This window comes from Tenrec ecaudatus, chromosome 7 (genome assembly GCF_050624435.1).
Source record: "Tenrec ecaudatus isolate mTenEca1 chromosome 7, mTenEca1.hap1, whole genome shotgun sequence".
Lineage (NCBI taxonomy): Eukaryota > Metazoa > Chordata > Mammalia > Afrosoricida > Tenrecidae > Tenrec > Tenrec ecaudatus.
This window is the reverse complement of record NC_134536.1, coordinates 86,306,288-86,315,013: the sequence shown is the minus strand read 5'-3', so window position 1 is coordinate 86,315,013 and position 8,726 is coordinate 86,306,288.

Below are 8,726 nucleotides of genomic sequence, written 5' to 3'. Positions count from 1 at the left end.
TTCATTTCCCTCATCATTCTCAAAACATTTTCTCTTCACTTAAGCTCCTGGCATCAGGTCCTCATTTTTCCCCTCCCTCCCCACTCCCCCCTACCTCATGAACCCTTAATAATTTATAAATTATTATTTTGTCATATCTTGCTCTGTCCGATGTCTCCCTTCACCCACTTTTCTGTGTCCATCCCCCAGGGAGGAGGTCATATATAGATCCTGTAATCAGTTTCCCCTTTCCAACCCATCCTAACTCTACGCTCCCAGTATCACCACTCACACCACTGATCCTGAAGGTATTATGCACCCTGGATTCCCTGTGTTCCCAGTTCCTATCTGTACCAGTGTACATCCTCTGGTCTAGCCAGACTTGCAAGGTAGAAATGGGATTATGATAGTTGGGGGGAGGGGGGGAAGAATTTAGGAACTAGAGGAAAGTTGTATTTTTCATTGTTGTTATATCGCACCCTGATTGGCTTATCTCCTCCCTGAAACCCTTCTGTAAGGAGATGTCCAGTGGCCTACAAATGGGTTTTGGGTCTTCACTCCACACTACCCCCTTCATTCACTATGGTAAGATTTTTTGTTCTGATGATGCCTGATATCTGATCACTTCAACACCTTGTGATCACACTGGTTCGTGTGCATCTTCCATGTGGACTTTGTTGCTTCTAAGCTAGATGGCTGCTTGTTTACCTTCAAGCCTTTAAGACCCCAGACGCTATATCTTATGATAGCTGGGCACCATCAGCTTTCTTCACCACATTTGCTTATGCACCCATTTGTCTTCAGTGATCATGTCATGAAGGTAAGCACACAATGATATGATTTTTTTGTTCTTTGATGCCTGATAACTGATCCCTTTGGCACCTCATGACCACACAGGCTGGTGTGCTTCTTCCATGTGGGCTTTGTTGCTTCTGAGCTAGATGGCCGCTTGTTTACCTTCAAGCCTTTAAGACTCCAGACGCTATATCTTTTGATATCCGGGCACCATAAGCTTTCTTCACCACCTTTTCTTATTCACCCACTTTTTCTTCGTTTGTATTGAGAAGGTGAGCATCATAGAATGCCAATTTAATAGAAGAACGTGTTTTTGCATTGAGGGAGTACTTGAGTGGAGGCCCAATGTCCTTCTGCTACCTTAATACTAAACCTATAAATATATGCACATAGATCTATTTCCCCATCCTCATATGTAAATATATTTGCTATGTACATCTTTTTCTAGACCTTTATGAATGCCCTTTGCCTCCCAGCTCTTTCCTCTATTTCCTTTGACTTCCCTCCTGTCTCACTATCATGCTCAGTCCCCACCAGGGTTTCAGCCATTCCTCTTGGTTACATTACCCTTAATCGTGCCCTACCAGGCCTCCCACACCCTCCTCACCACCGATTTGGATCACTTGTTCCCTTGTCCCTGGGTTTGTTAACACCACTACCTTTGCCCCCACCTCCCATGTCCCCCCAGAACTCTCAGTCCCGTTGTTGTCTCCTCCAGATTGTTCATCCAGCCTATCTTATTTAGACAGACCTGCAGAGATAATAACTTTCTCGTGTCTCTTGTCCCCCCCAATTCCCACTCCCTCCTCCAGGGTCCGCGTTGAAGTTCCCATGCGTCGGGACAAATAACACGCACAAAATCAAGACAGAATAACACCAAGAGACAATATACAACAAAACAACAACACACCAATGACAAAAACAAAACAAAACACAAGAAAGAAAAGCTTGTAGTTCAAGGATTGTTTGTTGGCCTTTAGGAGTGTTTTCCAGTCCAGTCTGTTGGGGCACCAAGCCCTGACCTCAAAGTCCACCTTCAGCATTCCCTGGGGACCTCGCCCCTCCATTCCCTTGCTCTTCTTTTGCACCTCCTTAGTGTTTTGTCTCAGTGTGGCAGGATCAGATCGGGTGCAGTTACCACACTGTGTCTTCGGTGTTGCCCCTTGTAGGGCAATGGGTCAGTGAGGGGCATCATGTCACATAGTGGGGTCAGCCATGTGGTCCTCTCTGTGGACTGGCTGCTCTAATTAGGGTCATCGTCCTCAAGGTCGGGTGGGCCAGGATGTTCTCCACTCTTTCCTCCTCCCCCTTCATCAGCTCCCATGTGCTCTGATCAGATATGTCCCTCTTCCAGAGATGCAGATTCAATGCCTTCCTTTGAAATAAATTCTTCTGGGGGGAGGGGAAGGTGTCCACTTAGTAGTTGGGTTTGGGGCCAGCCCCCAGACCTCTCCACTGGTTCCCTACTCCAAGCCGGCATGTTGCATTCACATCTTGGAGCACTGTGTTAAAATCTGGTCCCTCTTTCCCTGTGGAGATATAAACAATACCCTCCCGTTGGGTGATTAATGCCCTGCGCCCCTGCTACCCATTTCTTTTTTATTTGTATTATGTTTCCTGTCCCCACCTCCATTTTAGTTGTCTACCAGGTGTATCCCTGTATTTGGTCTGGTCCCTGCCATAGTACCTGGTCCTCACCCCAGGAATGTTTGTCTACAGTTGCTTTTTCTCATACAACTTTTGCATTTTTTTAAAGCTTACCTCAGCATACTCGTGTTGTACTTGTCCTTTTGTGCTTGACTTATTTTGCTTAGCATGATTTCCTCCAGTTCTTCCCATGCAGCAATGTGCTTCATATGTTCATCACTGCTTTTTAGCGATGGGTAGTACTCCATTGTATGTATATACCACAGCTTTTTAATCCACTCATCCATTGATGGAAATTTAGATTGTTTCCAACTCCTTGCAATTGTCAACTGTGCTGCAGTGAACACTGGAGTACAGATTTCTGGCCTTGATTTGTTTGTTGCCTCTTCTGGGTATATGCCCAATAGGGGACTTGCTGGGTCATATGGTAGCTCAATTTCCATCTGTTTTAGATATCACCAGATTGATTTCCATAATGGCTGTACATACAGGTCCACCAGCAGTGGATGAGAATTCCTGTCTCCCCACAGCCCCTCCAACACTTGTTGCTTTCTGATTTTTTGAATTGGGCTACTTTAAGGGTGTTAGGTGGTACCTCACGGTTGTTTTAATTTGCATTTCTCTTATGGCTAAAGATCAGGAACATTTTCTCATATGTTTGTTGGCCATTCAGATTTCTGCCCCTGTGAAACTTCTGTTCAGGTCCTTTGCCCACCTCTCAAGTAGTCAATTCATTTTTTTCTTTTTTTGGAAGCTGGCAGAGTATTATAGATTTGAGTAATAAGGCCTTTGTCTGATGTGTCATTGCTAAAGATGTTTTCCTAGTCCGTGGACTCTCTTATTACTCTCTTGGTGAATTATTTGGATGTACACAGGTGTGTTATCTTCAGTGTATCCCATTTGTCAATTTGTGCCTCCTCAGTGTGTGTGTGTCCTTCCCTATTTCTGATAGCCTGTGTATTCCCTGTGTCAAAGTTCTCAAGTTGGTCCCAATTCCCTCATTGATGGCCCTAATAGTTTGGGGGTTAACCTCAAGGTCTGTGATCCACCTTGAGTTTATTCTTGTGCATGGAGTGAGATAAGGGTCTTGCTTCATTTTTCTGCAGGTAAATACCCATTGTTTCCAGCACCACTTCTTAAAAAAGGCATCTGCTTCCCATGGGTATTTTTTGGGCCCTTATCAAAGATCAGTTGTCTGTATGCTGATGATTTTATTTCTGGCATTTCAGTTCTTTTCCATTGGTCTGCATATCTGTCATTGTACCAATACCATGTGATTTTGACAACTGTGGCTGTATAGTATGTGCTAAAGTCAGGTAAAGCAAACCCTCCCACTGTGTCCTACTTTCTGAGGAGTTCTTTGCTAATTCTGGGCTTCTTCCCTCTCCATATGAAGTTGATAATCAGTCTTATCATTTCTTTGAAGAAAGATGAAGGTAATTGTTTCAGGATCGCATTAAACATATATATTGCCTTTGGCAGAACGGACATCTTGACTATATTGAGTCTTACAATCCACAAGCATAGAATATTCTTCAATTTGTTGAATATAATAGTGTTCCATAGTTTTCCCCACACACAGATCTTTTGTTCTTTAAGTCAGGTATATCCCTAGATATTTCAATTTGTGCTTGGCTATTGTGAAGGGTACCACCTTTTTTTATCTCCTCTGCTGTGGTCTTATCTGATGTGTATAACAGTCCAATGGACTTCTGTTTGTTAATCTTCTATCCTGCCACTCTGCCAAACTCCTCTATTGCTTCCAGTACTCCCCTTATGGAGTTTTTGCTATTTTCCATATATAAAATCATATCATCTGCAAATAACAATAGTTTCATCTCTTCCTTTCCCAAACAAATACCTTTGATGTATTTTCTTTGCCTCATGCTATTAGCTAAAACCTCCAGCACGATATTAAATAAGAGTGGGGACAAGGGGTATCCTAGTCTGGTCCCCTTTTTCAGTGGGATTGTGTTACTCTTTTCTCCACTGACTACCACGTTGGCTGTTGGTTTTTCATATATAGCTTGTATTGTCTTGAAGAATTTTCCTTTCATTTCTATCTTCTCAATGTCTCAAACAGGAATTGGTGTTGGATGATGTCAAATGCTTTTTCTACATCTGTCGATATTATCGTGTGGTTCTTATAGTTTTTCATGTCAATATGATGAATAATACTCATGGTCTTTCGTATGTTGAGCCATCCCTACATCCCTGGTATGAATCCCACTTGGTCATGGCGAATTATTTGTTTTATATACTTTTGTATTCTGTTGGCTAGCATTTTGTTAAGGATTTTTGCATCAACGTTCATTAGGGATATTGGTCTGCAGTACTCAATTCTTGTGGGATCCTTGCCCAGTTTTGGTATCAGAGTTATACTAGCTTCATAGAATGTGTTCAGGGGTTTGCCGTCTTTTTCTATGTTCTGGGAGAGTTTGGTTAGGATTGGTGTTAGTTCTTCCCTAAATGCTTGGTAGAATTCTCCAGTGAAATCATCTGGTTCAGGTGTTTTTTTTGGTTGGTAATCCCTTGATAACCTTGTCTGTTTCTATTGCTATGGGTCTGTTGAGATTCTTGACGTCCACGAGGATAGTCTAGGGAGGTATTGTTTGTCTAAGAATTTGTCCGTCTTCCAAATTTTTGAACTTATTGGAGTACAATTCTTCCTAGTACTGTATAATTATCCTTTTGATTTCATTAGGGTCTGTTGTAATGTCCCCTTTTTCATCCCTTATTCTTGCTATTGAAATTTGTTCCCTCCTTTATTTGGTTAGGTTTGCCAGCTCAGTTTATCCTTTCAAAGAACCAACTTTTAGCAGCATTTTTTCCACAGTTTTCTTATTTCCCCTCTCTTGAATCTCAGCCCTGATTTTTATAGTTTCTTTTCTTTTGCTATTAGTAGGATTGTCCTGCTGACTCTGTTCTAGTTGTTGTAAATTTTGTGCCAGCTTATCAATCATGAGTCTCTCTTCCTTTCTCAGGCTGCATGTATTGCTATGAGATTTCCTCTGACAACTGCCTTTGATGTGTCCCATAAGTTTTGGTACGTTGTGTGCTCTATCTAATTGGTTTCTAGAAACTTCCTAATTTCATCTTTGATCTGTGCCAGTACGCACTCCTTTTGCAGTAGAGAGTTATTCATCCTCCAATTGTTGCTCTTATTTTCTTCGCCTTCCTTTTGTTGATTTCCAACCTTATGGCACAGTGGTCAGAGAGAGAGGTCTGTATGATATCAATGTGCTTAAATTGGTTAAATCTATTTTAAAATGAGTTGTATATACATCATCACAATCACTACTAGTGTTCACCTTCTCCATTAATTCATTATTTAGTTAACAAATTTTGTGTACGTTTAATATTTTAATACAATTTTAACAGTGAAAAAAGTTGTGCAGTCATCACCACAATTTTAGAATATTTTCTTCGTTCTTGTACTCATTTTATTAGCTCCATTTTTCTCCCCAACCTCAGCTGCCATAACCTTAAGAGAGTATTAATCCAGTTACTGTTTCTATAGATTTACCTATCTTGGATTGCACATATGAAGAAAATTTTATACCTCCCCACAACAATAAAACTCTCTTATCCATTAGCTTCTGTGGATTTGGTTCTCAAAAGTACCCAGACTAACACACATGCCATCGACTTTGAATCAAGCCTTTATCAACCCTCCCCTTCCCTCTACTCTACCCAACTCTCGCCTCCTCGGATTTCTAGTCTCCTTCTTGCAATCCTCCATTCTCCCTTCCACCCAAGTCAACACCTATCAACCCTTTAGTTTGTTCCTTCATCTTCTCACCCTTGCCCTCCACACCTTGGTAACCTCCAAAGTCTCTTGTCTTTGTCTTGGATTTTATCCTTATAATTGCGGTCTCATACAATATTTGTCCTTTTCTGATTGACTAACCATTCAACATAATAATCTCCAGATCCATTCATGTTATGAGGTGTTTTGTGGTTTCTTCGTTGTTTTATAGAGATACATAGTGTTCCATTCTGTGAATGCACCAAAGCTATCCACTCATTCTTCTACTGATGGGCATTTGGGGTGTTTCCAACATCTTGCTATTGTGAAAAGTACTGTGATGAACATGAAAGTGCATATGTCTAGTGGTGCTATGCCTTACTTCTTTAGAACATAAATGCAGTAGAGGCATTGTTGGATTGTATAGAATCTCTGTTCCACGTTGTTTGAGATAGTGTCCTATCACTTTCCACAATGGTTGTATGTATTTATAGGCCAGCGGCAGTGTATGAGGGTTCCAATCTTGCCACAGTCACTCCAACATTTGTCGTTACTAGTATGATACAATTAAAGAATGCTCAGGTGGTGGCTACTGTGATACCTGTAATTCCACAGGGATGATCACATGGCACAGAACCTCCGCAGTTGACCAATGAGGGACAAGCAGCACGAGTGAGAAATAGACATTGTTATTTGAAGATTTAAAGATTGTTACTAAGACTATTTCAATTGAATGTGTGTGTTTTGTGAAGGAGGAAAGGGAAAGGTTTTATTTTCAGATGAATTGAAAAACCTCTTATAAAGAATTTTTCAAAGTCTTCAATAATCTGTCCTTGTTGTGACTTTTAAAGAGTGGGTAGAGTTGTAATATTTCCTCTTTCCCAAGCAGAAGTGGCAATATGAATTTTGGGGCAAATGTCTTGCTGACTTGCCTTCCTTTTATTTATTGTTTATTTACTGTTTATCCCTAGTTGACTTTCAAAAGTCAGCTAGCCAGGATACTTCAGGAAGCCTGTATGTAAATCCTGTCCCTCTTTCCTCCTGTTTCCCCTCACAGCATGCTTCCAGGAAAAGCATTCATTCTGGCTGGCCCTCAAAATATCCATAGGATAAGCTGTTAAATAACTCAAATTTTATGAGTAGCAAAATAATGTCTTCCCATTGTCTTGTATCTGTTAAAACATGATTTTGTAAATGCCAACCAATCAGAATTTTCTTCTTTTAAGTTTCTGGATCTTCTGTATTTAAGTTCTGTGAAATTTTCCCTTTGCTGCCATATTTTAGTGAATCATTAGAAGATATGGTCTGATCCTGTATCATTGTGGTTTTTCTTTATATTTATGTATTATTATCAGTGTGGTTTTTCAATGAACTATTCATTTTCACATAAGCTCCAGTTTTATTCTTGATATACCCCAAACAGGCATTATGATTAAATACAACTAAGATATACTGAAGAAAACCTACAAGTTAGTATGAAACTGTAGTAAGGGGATGTCATTTAAAGGAGACATAAAACTTGAATAGCAGTTCGTCTGGTTAAAGGCAAGGAATTCCCAGGCAGAGGGAGGAGCAGGTGTCAATCCTCTGAGTCAGTAATGAACATACCAGGTCTTAAAAGAAGCTGAGTGGAGCTGGAATATAGAAAGAATGAAAAAAAATGTAGGAGATGAGAGTGGAAGATGTAGGCAGGGATAGGTAATCATGCAATATCTTAAAAATCATATGCTCATAAAGTATCAACTTCAAAGGGATGGCACTAACTGTTAGCAAGCAAAGGTGTGAAGTGATCGGGTTCACATTTTAGCTGTGTGTGGAATGTGGATTGGAAAGGTGCAAGACTACTAGATGCAGGTAGACCATGCTATGTGCTATTGCTGTAGTTGGGTGTGGAGGGTTAGGATTGACTACAGAAGTGGCAAGGGCAGTAGGGAGAAGTGGAACTATTCAGGTGTAGAGAGCAAGACTGAGTCAAGTGTGATGAAGCGTTCCCTAGCTGCAGGGGTGAAAGGGCATCAATTTTGTAAGATCAGATGGACATGTTTATGAAGCATCCCATTGGAGATGTGGCAAGCGCTCTGAGACTTAGCAGAGAGGTCTGGATTAGTGATACAGAATTGAAGGGTACAGTGCAGGCAAATAAGATGATATTTGAAGATAAAGAATCTAAATGCAAAAAGCTGAAACGAGAGTGCTTCTCCCTTAATCACATGCAATGCTGTCCACATTCAAATTAATGATTTGTCCTGGACTCTTCAGAGAACGAGGTTGCACCGAAACCTGGAAAGAGACAGATGCCTGAAGGAAGAAACATAACCCAAACATTCGCTTGCCTGGGGCAGGCCTAGGACGCCAAGGGAGCCGGTGAGAAGACTCAGCTAGAAAGTTTTAATGAATTGCTAAGGGCCTGATCTGGGCTGGCTCATCCCCTCTTGCAGACTTTCCCGGCCAGAAAGCCCAGCAGGTGGGGAAGATCAAGGAGAAGTCTAAGGAGACTTCACCTGTGGTGCTGGCTGGGGAAGGAAACAGTAAGCAGAGCTGAAACTCCTCACTCACA